Genomic DNA, 14,128 nt, shown 5'->3' with positions numbered 1-14,128 from the left:
AATTGTTCTGTTTCTGTCCTGCTTCTGGCCCTTAATTTGCAGAGACAAATTAAGGCTGCATGATGCACAGAGGTTCAGTGCAGGGTTACCTATTCCTCCAGGACAGGATCTGCTGATTCAGCTCAGCGTTTTAAGCAGGTGTCGCATGCAAGATGGAGCTGAAAGAATCCTCCTTCTAGCAAAAACTGGTAGCAAGGATGGATGAACAGTTCATTCACAGTCACTTAAACGCTGAAGGAAACTAGATTTGTATGTTTAAAATTGCTTTCTTAACCAGTGTTGGACATCTTGGGGTCTCAAGGTTAAAATACCTCTGGCAACTTGGATCAATATATGGGATTTAAAAGTGCTCTAGATTAAGCAGGCAAATGAGTTAAACTGCATTTAGCTAATTCCCTGGCTGTGAATAATTCAGCTAACCCTGCGCTGAAGACATCTGGGGCTTGTCCTGTGTTCGTAGTGGAGGTTTCAGACTCTTTCTCAAAGATGTGGTTGGTCTGCAAGTTACTGCTTTACTGACAAGAAGGTAGGAGGCACTTTGGAAGTTGTCCCTTTTGATGGAGTCTGGAGACCTCTGCTTTTCTGTCCTGGACTTTGGACAGTGGCTTCCACAGTGGTCCCATCTTTCAACCCGGGTCTGCTTTTTGTCATTAGGATACAGCTTTGTTTTGCCAAGGCTGAGTGAATTAAGACATCCTCTACTGCAGATCTGTAGGAGACATACCCCTCTAGCAAGCCATATTCTAGGAAGGTATTAACCTTAAAAATGCAGAAAGCTAAACCTCCCGCTGATTACACGATGGGCATGCAACATGTAGAGCTTTTTGTCTAGATTGCATCCATGCTGCTCTTAGCTTCAGGAACTTAGTGCTTCCAGCATTGCATCTCCCTCCCCTATTCTTCCCCGTGTCCTGGGCAGATCTTTGTTTCAGGTTTTTGCCCTGCTGTTTCATGAGCTGTACCCTCCTAGGCTTGGTTATCGAGTGTTAGGATAGACTTTTGGTTTTGCACTGTGTTATTGCAGTGGTTATGTAAGTCACATGTGGACAAGTCCTAAGTGCAGATGTGTGGAGGTGACAAGTCCCCATTATTCTGCCCCGACTCCAGAAAGAAATTAACACCTTCAGTCTTTTAAATTTGGATGGAAATGAGTGATGGAAAGCAGTTGCATACTTTTAATTTTAAGGGATCAGTGAAAGAATGATCCTTTGCTCTGTTCCCTCAAATAAAATGCTCTGCAGCTGTATGAATAGGCAAGCAGCAGCTCTGGTTTTGCCTTGATTTTTGCAGTGAATGCTTGTTGTATTTAATCTGCTGGGCTGTTATAAGCAATCTCCCTGCAAGCAAGAAACTTCTGAGTGGCTGAGCTGAGATTTCCAGGTTCCTAATCAGAGGAAAGGCTGGCCCAGCCAAATCAGAGTTGGGCTCCTGATTGCATCCTGATAGAAAAGATTATTCATCCAGTGGAAAAAAAATAGAGCTGCTGTTTCATTGAGTGTTTGGCATACATTAGCTGAGCGGATCTTGGCGCTCAGTACGTGTTATGGCTCTGCTTTTCTGAGCCCATGAGCCGGGTTCACTTACGGCTGGCCTGACTCTCAGGAATGTTACCTGCTTTCTGACTTTTCCTCCCTCGTGGGGCTTGGGTGCTTCGGGAACCCTTTTCCTTCTTTCCTTTTCGTCAGCCCATTTATCATGTGCTCTATCAGATTGTTTGGGACTCTGGCCTCTCTTCACTATTTTCTGGCTCAAACACTTTGGTTTGTATAAGCAACTGTCTGTCTGGATGTCCATATCTCTGACTTGCTATGTTTGTATTCAGCTGATAGACCAGGAAGTGGAACAGACATCAGTGCTTCACAATTAACCCCCTCCTACCACTCCAGGGAGCTCTGGGTGGCTTTGGGAGACCAGACCTTACCGTTCCTATAATGTAGGTAACCATGACTGAGACTGGGATGTACCCTTTCTGTGTTACTGCTCCAAAGATCACCTTTAGTTTTTCCAGGAAAGAGGAGGAGCACAAAGACGTAGTATGACACACCAAAAAAATCAAACTCCTCCTCCTGACTTTGTTACAAGAGCCAGTTCAGCAAGAATCACTGCTGACATGCTGACCTTCACTCCTCCTCTCACTGGAAACTTGTGTCTTCATGCACTTCTTACTGAAAAGGTCCCAGGGCAGACATTAGCACTTTAGAGTACCTTATGTGCTTGGAGCAGGTACAGGTCTGCACCAATTTGTTGCCGTCACCCATATTTAAAGGCGAGTGGTACCTATTCACCCTGCAGCAGCAACAGGGCTGAATTAAGAACCCTTTGAAAAATTATTGTTGCTATCAGGCTTTAGGGTATGGTATACATGCTCACTCACTGTGTATAGTATTGGCCACAGGGATGACCCTTGTACCGAGATCATCTGCCTCCCCATCCCAAGGAGCACGGAGTTGCCAGTCTGGATGGTGGTAAAGCTTTGCTTAACCCATGTGCTGGATGCAACCAGCTTTTTGAGAGCAAGGTGCAAAGGCTTGTCACAGGAGTATGTTGGATAATCCAGCCTATACTATGTCTCCTGCTGCTAGTTAAAGATCTAGCGGTTCCTTAAAACAGTGGCATTTACTATTCTTTTACTGACTATATGTTCTTAGTTTTGAGAGCCTTGGTGGTTCTTCCATCTTAACACTCAGCTTCTTTGACAGGTATGTAACCAGGGGCTTTTCTGCCCACTGTTCCCTGGCAGCACCCCATGTGCAGAGGAATATGCTAGTGTTCATGCCACGGCCTTGATGACTGGCCTTCTTGGAGCTGTTGGATTGCAAGAGACCACGAAGAAGGGGTAGGTGTCTTATTACATTTGCAGGAGCAAAGATAAAGGCTGCTAAAAAAAGTTGCTTTTATTTCCATGGCATTATTGGTCCATTGCACATCTTCTGGCACTTGTATGCACAAAGCAGATAACCTCAATGCCTTTCTGCTGCGCACTGGCTTTCCTCTTCGGTATGAAGCAGCTGGCATTTTGGTCTCAGACAATAGTTCAACAGATGGCTGCTTAAAAACAAAAAACCACTGAAAACAGAGTTTTTCTTCTTTTCAAGGAGCCAAGGACTTTGAAGGCATGTGCTGAGGTTAACTTCCAGAACAAGGGCTGCAGGATCACAACACAGAATATCTCTTGGAGCCTGTGCTGTAGTTCAGGACAAATGTGTGTGTCTGGTAATTTTAAGGCAGGTAAAGGCTTATGTGATCCAGAGAGGTGGGGAATCTCCATCCTGGGAGATATTTAGCACTGCTGGATGCATCCCTGCACAATGTGTTTTAACTTTGAAATTGTCTGTTTTGTGCAGAGGGGTTGGGCCAGAGACATCCAAAGTCTCTTCCACCTAAATTTTTCCATGGTTCTGTGCCTGATCCTGCTGATGACTTGTGCGGTCTGCTTTATGAGGAGTGAAAGGAAGAGAAACAAGCATTACAAAACATGTAGAAATGTAGCAATATTCCTGTCTGCTGCAAGCTGTGCTGGGGAGCAGATGCTAGCTGCCTTTTCTCTTCTAGATGAATTTATTTTACTGGAAAGACAACTGCTGTTGCTGTGAAGTTGCCAGATGGACCTGTACATAGACTTGGGGCAAGTGGGAATGTCGAGGGGGGAATTTGGGAAGGCAGGGAGCGTGTGCTGGCAGCAACCTCTGCCCTGCCGGGGGACCGAGCAGGGCTTTGGGAGGGATGTGCTGGGGAGTTCCTTGTGTTGCTTCTCTCTTCAGGAGCAGCTGTTTCAGGCTTACCTGGATTAGGACCATAATGAGAGAGGGTTTCTTGTTGGGCATACATCCCCAGGAGAGGTTGCACTTGATATCTGACCTTTGTTTTCATTTCATGCCAGGTGTTTCTAGGCCTGGAAATTTTGCTGTGGGCTTGAATGGATGGTTAAGTCAAGGAGGACAAGCATAGGATTAGTTCCCAGGGAGACAGGATGTGTGCAAGAGTTGTGCGCTCTTGTAGCTTTTGTGGGAGACAAACAAGCTTTGTGGGCCAAGAATAGCAGGACTAATGATGGGCATTTCTAGAGGGTTATGTGCCTTCAGAGCTCTCTGCAAATGTCAGCCAGTTTGTCTGCTGCCCTGCAAATGCTGCTGGCTGGGAAGGAGAAATCCTGCTCTCCCAAGTGAATGCTCCTCCCCAACTGCTTTTCAGCTTGCTTTGCCAGTGAGACTGAAAAAAAAGGGCTGCCTTTATGTGCGGGGACTGTGGATTGCACGGAGATACAGCCCAGCAAGCTTGAAGGCATGGAGGGGCTGGTCTGACCTCCCCAGGGTCCTCTCTCAAGTTCAGGGCAGAGAGGGACTAGTGTGTCCAACAAGGCAGAAAAGCTTTCTCAGCCATGGAGAGGAGCAAAGCTAAGCCCAGGGACTGAAGCTGCCATCATAGACTCAAATGTCCTGTCTGAAGGGAGGTTTGCTATCTAATCTGTTGCCTCTGCCTGGGGAGGGAGGGCTTGCAAACCGGTGGAGGAGGGAGCTGTGTTCTGTTAGCAGCTGGAGCCTTCCAGAGTCAGCCTGCAAAGCTGTCACTGCTTTTGCTCATGGAGAGGTGTTATTCACAAGCTGGCTTCCTGACCAGTCTCATTGCTGGGCTAATTACCCAGATCTGCTCCATAAGGAGATTCATAAGTTCCCCTTGCAGCCCAGCGATTCCTTGTGAAGGTTTGATGTAGCTAGCTTGGTTAATCCCAGATGTATCTTTAATGAGAGATCATTTGTAAAAGGAGTTCTCAGTGCTGGTGAGACCAGCCAGGAAAAAAAATAGTTTCCAAACAGGTTTGGAAACCTCAGTCTCCTAGTCATAGGAAAATTCAACCGAAGCAATCTTTCTGTGTTCAGCCCAGCAAGTTATTGTGAACCTGTCTGGGAGAAATTAGCATTCAGTTCCTAATTAAAAAGGTGGGAGCAGCAGCCAGAGAGGGTTAAAAGAAGGCATCTGCCTTGAGGCTGTGCTAAAAAGAAACTGTAGATACTTGTTTCTCTCTTAGAAGTTCAGCTGATGGATGCCTCTAGAAGGTCCTGGTGCCTGGGCATAATTTTACTTGCCCTGTTCTGTTTTTCTTTAGAGATAGATGATGCTGAGGGCTGAAGGCACCAGCTGGATGCTCAGTGGCCTTTCATTTCCCTCTTCAAGGTTTTTAGGTGGGTGACCAAGGCAGGAGGCAGGCAGCTGTAACCTGACCGCAGATGTGCTGGGCATCTAAGCCCACAGCAAATGTGGAGTATGACACCTTGTGTCTTCTATGGGACAAGACCCTGCTTCTAGGCAGTTGCTGGAGAAAAGCTGATGCGTAATAAACTTATACCTTAATTTTCCTGTGCAATATCATCTGCATCGCAGTTCTATCCACAAAGCTGAGATGCCTTTTTTTCTTCCCTGCCTTTCAGGACTGCTGCAGGCACATGTTTTAAAGATATGTTGATCTAGCCAGCGTGCTGTAAGGATATGGGTAAGATAAGGTTTGTCAGTAATACTTTTTGTTCCCTTCAAGTTAGTCTGGTAAAAGATATAATTTTCTACTAAGAGAGCTTATTCTATATGTTGCTAAAAACACTGGGCTGCTCAGATGTTAGAGAGAGGCTAATTACAGAGAGAGGATAGATAAGCCTCTCCATAGCATACACAGCACTGTGTTGAATGTGAGTTGTTTGTTGGCCCTTGTGACTTTGCCTTTTCCCAAATAAGTATTGCTGGACTTGCCTTGCAGGTAGGACAGTTGAGTCCCTGTGAGATCAAACACCTTGCCTGGTCCCTGGCGGAGCTGTAATTAGATGATTGCAGAGTTGTGACCTTCAGTGTCATCCTTAGTCCATCTTATGTGCTGCCTCTGGCATGGGGGGGGAATTTTTTTTCTGTCTATAGGACAGAGGAAAAGGTTTTGGGTTGGTTAAGGAAATGGGGAAGGTTTCTTCTGTGGCCCGGTTGCCCTGGGAGTCCCTGTGCTGCTTTGTAAAGGAAAGTTGCAGGGCTGTCTCTGTGGTGGAGCCCAAGGGGGATGCTCTGGGGACAGGAGCGAAGCAAACACCTTGAAAGGAAGGGTGGTGGATATATGTACCTTCTCTTATGCTCTTGGTTATAGGACATCACCTGGGGCTGCTGAGGCTTCCTAGAATGCTTGTATACCTGAACTACAGGCTGTGAGATAGGAGTGTGAGATTCCTGTAGAGCCTGCTGGGGATCCCAGCTCGTGTACTGGGACTTTGCTCCTGGGTTTGCTGGTGCCTGAAGGCACAGGCATGCTGGAAAGGCTTCAGACATCGTGGCTGTTTCAGCCAGCACACTGCTCCTCACTGTTTGCAGGGACAGGAGGGTTCCTGGACATGGCACAGTCCTCAGGCGTTGTCTCTCCTGATTGCAGATGAATTTCTTCCTGACAAAAGGAGCTCTTTATCAAGATTTCATCTGCTCCTGCTGTTTATTGCCCACCTGAAATCCTCCTTGTCTCCTGCTGGCCTTGTTGTTGTCCTTCCAGCCAGTTGAGCTTCTGCCGCAGTGGGGAGAGGGATGGAGTCAGATGGGGGTCAGTGGCTGGCAGCTGACAGCTTCTTTTTATGTCTCCATCTGTTCCCTGTCTTCCCTTTTAATGAGATCAGGTGCCAGAGTGCACTAGGAAGACTTTTCAGTGTGAGAGGAAGTCACAAATGGGGTACTCAGATCCTTGCTTTCATCCTTGGCAGAGAGAGGCTGCTCAAATCAAACCTGCACCCTCTTGAGCTGTTCCTATAACAGACCTGATACAGGGAAACAAAACCTCTGCAGTGAGGCTGACAGCTCCGGATTGGGTGGGTCTGTCCTGCAACTCTGAGCCTTGAAACTCAGAGATGCTTGTGCTGATAGTCAGAGATGCAAACCTGGCTGTTCCTGGACCTACTGGGGTGCCTATCTTTTAATTTTTTTAACCTCACTTGTGTTTTTTTAATGTGGTTACTGTCTTCTAAAATCCCAGCTGTTTTAAATGCTATCAGTGGCTTGACAGGTTCATTCTTTCAGGCCTTTGGTGCTCCCTACACAGACCTGTCAGCTTTTCTGATCAGCCACTCTAATTTCATGAGTGGCTCCACTCCTGCTTTGTGCTTTGAAGGGTTTTCCCCTCTGCTTTTGAGGCCATATGTTTATTACAAGGCTGGTCTTTCATGAGTGGGAAGGTTTCTCTCAAGGAGAATCTGCAGGAGATGTTTGGGGCTGGTTTTGTTGCTGGCTCTTTGATTCATGGTAGTTCTTGGGACGTGTGAAGGATGGGAAGAGGTTCAAAGGAAGAACCTGAGGAGCTCGTTTAACAGTTCAGCTTGGACAATCTCTAGGTGGAAAATTAAAATCTACCCCTCTGCTCCCGCTGCCTAAATGCGATGTGCTGGGAGTCAGCGTGGAGACCTCGATCACATAAAAGCTGTAGAGTCTGACAGTACCTCCACGGCGGAGAGCAGAGGCTCTTTTAAGGGATGCACTAGGTGCACTGTTTAAAAATCAGAAAGCTCTGGCTCAGGTTCCAGCCCAGGATGGCCTCTGCATGGCTGTCCTTTAAGAAAACTCCTAGTCTTTTTGGCAAAAGACTTTCAGATACAAATGCAGTCAAATATTTGACTAAGCAAAGGGCAATCCAGTAGTCCCAGCTTAAGCAAACCAGCAGTTGCTTTGGGATTTTGCTTGAGTTCAAACTCGGCAGTTGTGGCTGTTGCATGGTTGTATTGGGCCTGTGAAGGCAACTGCCCAGAGCAGGTAAAGCCACATTCAGCTTTGATTTTTTTTTTTTTTCCTTGGTGCCTGCTTCAGTTTGTCACTTCCCTGCACAGCGGAGCTGGTGCCTGCAGACTGCCCCAGCACCTCTTAGTGGAGCCCTCTGTGCTGCAGGGAGCTGCACTACCTGGCCTGGCAGCGGCAAGGAGACCAGCTTGTCCCTTCAGTGCTTCACAAGTGATAAATAAAACAAGCTACTCCTTTCACAGCACTGCTTCTGAACACCGTAAGGTGCTTTGTAGCTGCTGTGATTGTGCCAGGTGCTCCTGTGGGCTCAGGTTGAAAAGCATGTCACGGGCTGGGTTTGTCCCTTCCCTGTGTCCCGCTTACAACTGTTGTTTTTTCTAATCTTCCTCTCCCTTGGTTCAAATGACAGAACCAGATGTTGGTGTTTGAAAGTACCCTGCAGGAGAGGTACTAGACCTGTTGGGGCTGTGGATGACTGACTTGCGGTGAAGCCAGGAGCCAAGGAGACCAGTCCTCCTGCAAATGGAGCTGCCAAGTGATGCCAGAAGCTGCAAATGCCAACCAAGCTGTTGTGGACCCGGTTAAAACCCATGAGGGTTTTTTTCTTGGCCTGGAGAAGTTGGAGGGAAGGACTGCTTGTGGCATTTAGTGTGGTCCTTGGAGCTGACCATGGGAGGATCTTGCTGGGCTATGGGTGCTCAGGTATTGCCATGGTTTTAAATGCCTGTGATGCCAAGTAGTAGAGAGCTGCCATGTGCTTAGGCTCTGAAGGAGGTTCTGTATCTTGGGTGGAGGAGAGGAGGGCCTGGTGCTCCCCAGCCTGTGGTGCCCCATGGCACTGGGTGGGATGGAGAGTGACCTGGCAGGACCCTGCCAGCTGAGAGAAGAGCTGGGTGTGAAGGAGAAGAGACTGACCTCTGCTCTGTGACTGTGGAAGACCACTAAGCCCTGATCCTGCAGTGTGGCGGTACTGCAGCATGTTTCTGTCTTCAATATCGTGGGGACTCAGATGGTTTTTAGTTGCCAGAGAAACATGAGGTGAAGACAGTTGGGATTAAGGTAGTGTCAGCCCCAGGAACAGCTATCGAACCATCCTGTAACTGCATAGGTGATCAGTGCCCTTGACATCTGTCCACTTTCTTGTTTAGGCTGAGATGCTATGGCAGTTCCTTGCTGAGTCAGGCCTGAACCTCCATCCAAAATCTACCCATATTCCTGTGGCATTGTCTCCTGGCAATCACAGCCTCAGTTACTGCCTTGCTAACCTCCATGTCAGAGATTCCACTTGAACTGTGATTAATTTCTTAGGGCTTGTAAATTTTCTTCTGTGTTTACACAAAGGCAGCTGGCTGGGTTAAATGGTTTCATAGTATTAAGGAAAAAGAAAACCTAGGAGGCATTACACTTGTTGAGGCCAAGGACTTTGCTTTGTTTTAAAAAGCAGTGGGGAAAAAACAATTTACTCTCTTTGGATTTCATGGCTGCACAGCTACTGTCAGGGTCTCCAAAACGTAGGCATTTGAAATATTGTCTTGATTTAGAAAAGGAGTAGAGAAGCAGTTCAGGGTTTGGAAGTGAGATGTAAAATAAGCAAAAAGTGAGGAAACAAAATTGATTCCAAACGTGGGAATAAAAAGGGAGAAAGCAAACCCAGGGCTGTGCATTAAGGTCCGTGCTACCAAAAAAATCAATGTTCTCCCCTGCGATGTGAGATTGCATTGCTCAGAGGAAGGCAGGGGAAACATGGCTAAAAGGAGCCACCTTTATTTTCCTTCTTTCTCAGAAGAAAACAAATACGAACCCTGCTTGGATTAAAGAGGATTATGGGCACCTACTTGGGACTTCATGAAGTTGCGGTTGGGTAAGTGATCTCACTGCAGTTGTTCAGTAGGAAATGTTTTGATAGCATCTAAAATGATTTGACAGGACAGTGTTGCAGTCAGTCCTTTCTTTAACTGAGCACTAGAGTTCTTCCTTCATGGGTTAAAATGGGAGTAGTGAATGCTCCCATCTGATCGTGTAAGCTGTCTGTGCCAGCACTTCCCTCCTCTCCCTGGATCCTAATTGCAGCCCTTGACTTTGCCTTTGCTGCAGCTCTGTGTCCTCTGCAAGACACCAAATGAGTCCAGTTATTCTGTGGGTTTGATCTGGTGGGTGCAGCAGTGATGACAGGAAAGATGTTTGATGTGCCTGTTTCAAACCCCTCCAGGGACTCTGGTTTTGGTGTTCAGAAGCTAGACAGTGCCTGTGCTGTCAGGTCTCATCTCAGAGCCTGCAGCCGGGCTTTCGGGGGACGCTGGCTGATAGTGCTCTGTGTCCTTCTAGCACTGCAGCAAGAGAGAGGTTAATAATGCAACATGCCTGCCTGTTGCCCTTGGCTGTGTGCTCATTTGTTTCTGCTGAAGGATAAGAGCTATGTAAGCAGCATTTCCCAAGGGATGCGGGGAAGGATTTTCAGCCCTGTAGAGCAGCTCCCTGCATGAGCTAAGTTATCTGTGCCTCTAAAGAGAGCAGGACCAACAGCCTGGTTTGGTCAGATCCTGCTAGGATGGAGAAGGGTGGCTTGTTTGAAGTGCTGAGGTGGCTGGCTTGCTTCTGTGCTGGGCTGTGTGCAAGTATGATCCCCTCTCCGCTTCCTTGGGACTAGCTGCAGTCTGCGCTGCTTGAAATGTGTCCTTCTTTGAGTCAGAAATGCAGGCAGGCAACTGAGAGCTAAGTGTGAATCGGGAACGATGGCTCCAAGCTGAACTTAATGGTGACAGTTGGATATTGTGAAGGAAAACAGAGGTGAGCTCATGGGGCAGAGAGGGTGTTGGCAAGAGAAGAGGGGCTTGTTGGTCCCTGTGGGAGCAGAGATGGGTATGTACAAGCCCAGGAATCGAGAGGGGGCAGTGATATAAACCCCATACCTCTTCTGAGTCCATGGTCCTGAGCATCTGTGGTGGTGGGAATTTCACCTTCTGGGCTCTCTTTTTGAAAGTGTGGGTCTCCCCTGGAGGAGATGGCTGATGCTTCATTTTGTGCCTAGCTTGCAAGCCTTCTTTGAACTGATAAGTGCTGTCCTGAGGAAGAAGCCTGGAAGAGACTTGGTATTCCCTCCACTTCACTGTCTCAGCTATGCCTGTGTATGAGTAGCAAGCTCTGTGAGAGGGAAGGTCTGTCGTATGACTTTTCTATCTCCAAGCATGGTGAAGCCCAGCACTGGGTCAGAAAGCGGTGGCTGCAGTCTTCTACCTCCTGCAGGGTGTCCTGAACCGTGTGTGTAGGCTTGCAAAGTATGTATGCCCATATTGATTTTCATTTCAGGTCCATTGCTGTTCAAAAATGGCAGCTTGGCAGGGCTGCATGGTGTCTGTAGCCATCAAGAGCCATGGTTATGGTGAAGAAGCTACAGGACAAGCTGGCTGTGGCCTCCCTCTGCTCAGCTACCAGCAGTCTAGCTCACAGTGTACACCTGCAGTGACATCTCCCTGCTGTGTTCCCTGGGAATGCAGTGTATTCCTATCCCTCAAAGTCCCTGTTAGCTAGAAGAAGTAATAATCTGCAGTGTTCACCTTCCCTGCCATCAGAAATTAAGCAGCTTTGGTAGAATGTATGTGTTTTGCAAACGCCGGAGTCCCCCAAGGGCTTTGTGTGCAAAAGTCAAGAGAATCAAATAAAGCTGCTTTTTGCAGAGAGCACTGGTCCCCTTCTGCTTGGTCACCAGGGTCTCTGCAGCTCCCCTTTCACAGGGCTGCATCAGCTATTCCCTGCTGCCTGCAAGGATTTTGTCTGGGTGTTTAAGGCCCTGGCAAAGGGAGCTTCCCTCCCTCCAGGCTGGGAGCAGGTTTCGCAAGGTTTACCCATGCTCTCCCTCTAGCAGTGGGCACTGCAGGGAGGCTGAAGAGCCTGGCTGAGCCAGGATTAGAGCTGGGGCCCTTGGGGTGCTGTGTTTCTCTAGCCTGGGTGGCTGAAGTTAGCACCTGCAGACTGTCTTGGTGTGCTCTTACCAAGTAGTGACCTCTTCAATGCTGTAATTTGGAATTTCCACAGTGAATAAACTGTGGTGCTCTGTGTGCTGGTGTGGTTGCCCTCCAGTTGATGGGCTTGGTTATGTCCAGCCCAGGGTCTGGCAACAGCAGATGGAGATTTGTCTGGAGTTGAAATAAGGGAGTTACGTATGGGAGTTGGGATGTGGGAAGAGGAGCCAAGTCAAAAAAGGCTTCGGAGTCAAGGCATGTGCATAAAAAAATTTCAGCATGTGTTTTTCCCTGTCCAGCATGTTTGAGCTCCCCTGTCCCAGGCTTCTCTTGTACTGTGAACTCTGCTTTACTTTGGATTGAACCTGTCTAGGGAAAAAAACCTGCCTAAACTTTCTGCAACATCTATAAGATCTTGATGGGTCTTTATATGAGAAAATACAGTGAAACAGTCAGGCTATGGTATCCATATCACAATGTCTACCTGGTAAAAAGGGGGTGAGTAAGCTGACCTTTGCTCATCAGAGGCTGATGAAGGAAAGCAGTGGCTGGGAAGAACTGCAGGTCACATCTTGCCCTGCCTGCCTGACCTCAGAGCCCTGTGTTTCCCTCTGTCGGTTAATGACTGGCTCATCTCTGTAGTGGTGTAGGGAAAACAAGGAAAAAAGGAATCGGCCCACAGGTAGCATGTAACTCCAAGGCCAAAGTACGGTGGGAGGAGGATGAGCCCAGGTTGTGCTCATGCTGAAGGCACCAGAGGGTGATGTGCTGCATGCCAAGGGTGACTTTATCACATGCATTTGTATTTTGTTGCTCAGTCCTTGGAAGAGACTGTACACTGACAATCAGGCATTCCGCTATGTACCTTTCCTGTGGCACAGGGTGAGCCTTGCCGAAGGCTTGCTGTTCCCCAGCAACACAATGCACATGCTCCCAAGTGAAGTGCCTTAATGACTGTGGGTCTTCTCAGGTCTAGTTATTTAGGCAGGAGCTTTTTGTTTGAGAGGAAGTGAGGGGAAGATGAGTAAATGACATGTTCTTTTAGATAATTATTTCACACTTTGCAGTCCCATGGCATTTGCCCAAGGCTTGGAGTTTGAGGTGTCCTGGACTGATTCTTAATGAAATACTAGCGATGCTCACTATGAAGCAGAAATTAATCTCCAGATATCTAATTTGGAAGCACTCTTGCTTGCCATCTTATGCAACTTCAGTTTTCCGCTGTGGTGGAAACAACCAGTTCTGTTTTCCTAGTTGCAGAAGCATCTCTGGCCTTGAAACGAACATGAGGGATTTGAGCAAAACTCAGCAAGTGCTGCCCTCCCTTTAGCCCTGTGTCAGACCCTGCACAAGAGCATGGGGCAGAGGCACTCAGGTGAAGTGCATCTGTTTGAGCTGACCACAGATGGATGGAGCTCAGAGCCCTTGGAGCTCCTCAGTGAGGGAGTAAGGGGAGCCTGGGTTCAGTGAAGAGTTTAGAGCTGTGTCTGTTAGGCTGTGCTTATCAGGGTTTATTTATTACAGTGCTTCCCTGAGAATGACAAGGTCAGTTGTGCTGGTTTGTGCATCGGTGTCAGCCTGTGCTGAGAGCCCTGCCACGGGCAGGCTGCAAGGTGTGAAGTGCCAGCAAAGCAGGTGAGCTGGTTGAACTGGGATCCAGGTTATGACAAAGTGTGCAGGAGAGAAAAGCAGATAGTCCCTTTTGAGGGCAGTGCTGGCACCTCTGTGGGTTGTGTGTGACTTTATTTTTAGGATATATGGACATATAGGGTGTTTCCAGGTGGTGCATGGCTCTCTTCATGACTGGTCCTACATGCTAGCTTGCTTGCTTAGACCTGGGAGAAACACTTTGGATTCTGCCATGAATTTCTTTAACTGCTACTCTGTTTCGGGATAGCACACACGGCTGTGGCTGTGCTGAAGCTGGGAGGGAGTGTTGGAGGCAGTTTCACTGCATGCTTGCTGTGGTCATTGTATTCTTTCCCTGAGCTGCTGTTACTGCTTTGAGATAAGGCACTGCTAGCCAGGCATCTCCAGTGTCTGTGCCCCAACAAATGTGGGGAAGCGCAGCTGGTTTCTGTTATCCTGGGGCAGCAATAAGTGGGTAGGAGCTGCCTGCTGAAGCTGTGAGCTTTTGAAGCAGTTTGGCAGGCCTGGGCTCTTGTGATGCTTTCTGGGTCTCCTCTCCACTGAGCTGGCAGACGATGTGCTGGAGCAGGGGGACCGCAGGCAGCCACCGCTCCTCTGCGGGGACTGGGTGGGTGCTGAGCATCCCTGTCCCCTCTGCTCCGTGTCCGCCATCACATCCCGAAGCTGCCGCTGCCGCCTCCTCCCCTCTCTGCGTCCCTGCTGTTGCCATGGTGGTGCGTTGGGGCTGGCCAGGAGGCCCTGTTGCTTTGGGAACGAGGGCAACGGCCTGGCTGGCTGCA

The sequence above is a fragment of the Gymnogyps californianus genome, chromosome 12 (genome assembly GCF_018139145.2).
Source record: "Gymnogyps californianus isolate 813 chromosome 12, ASM1813914v2, whole genome shotgun sequence".
Lineage (NCBI taxonomy): Eukaryota > Metazoa > Chordata > Aves > Accipitriformes > Cathartidae > Gymnogyps > Gymnogyps californianus.
Note: the sequence above shows the minus strand (reverse complement) of the source record.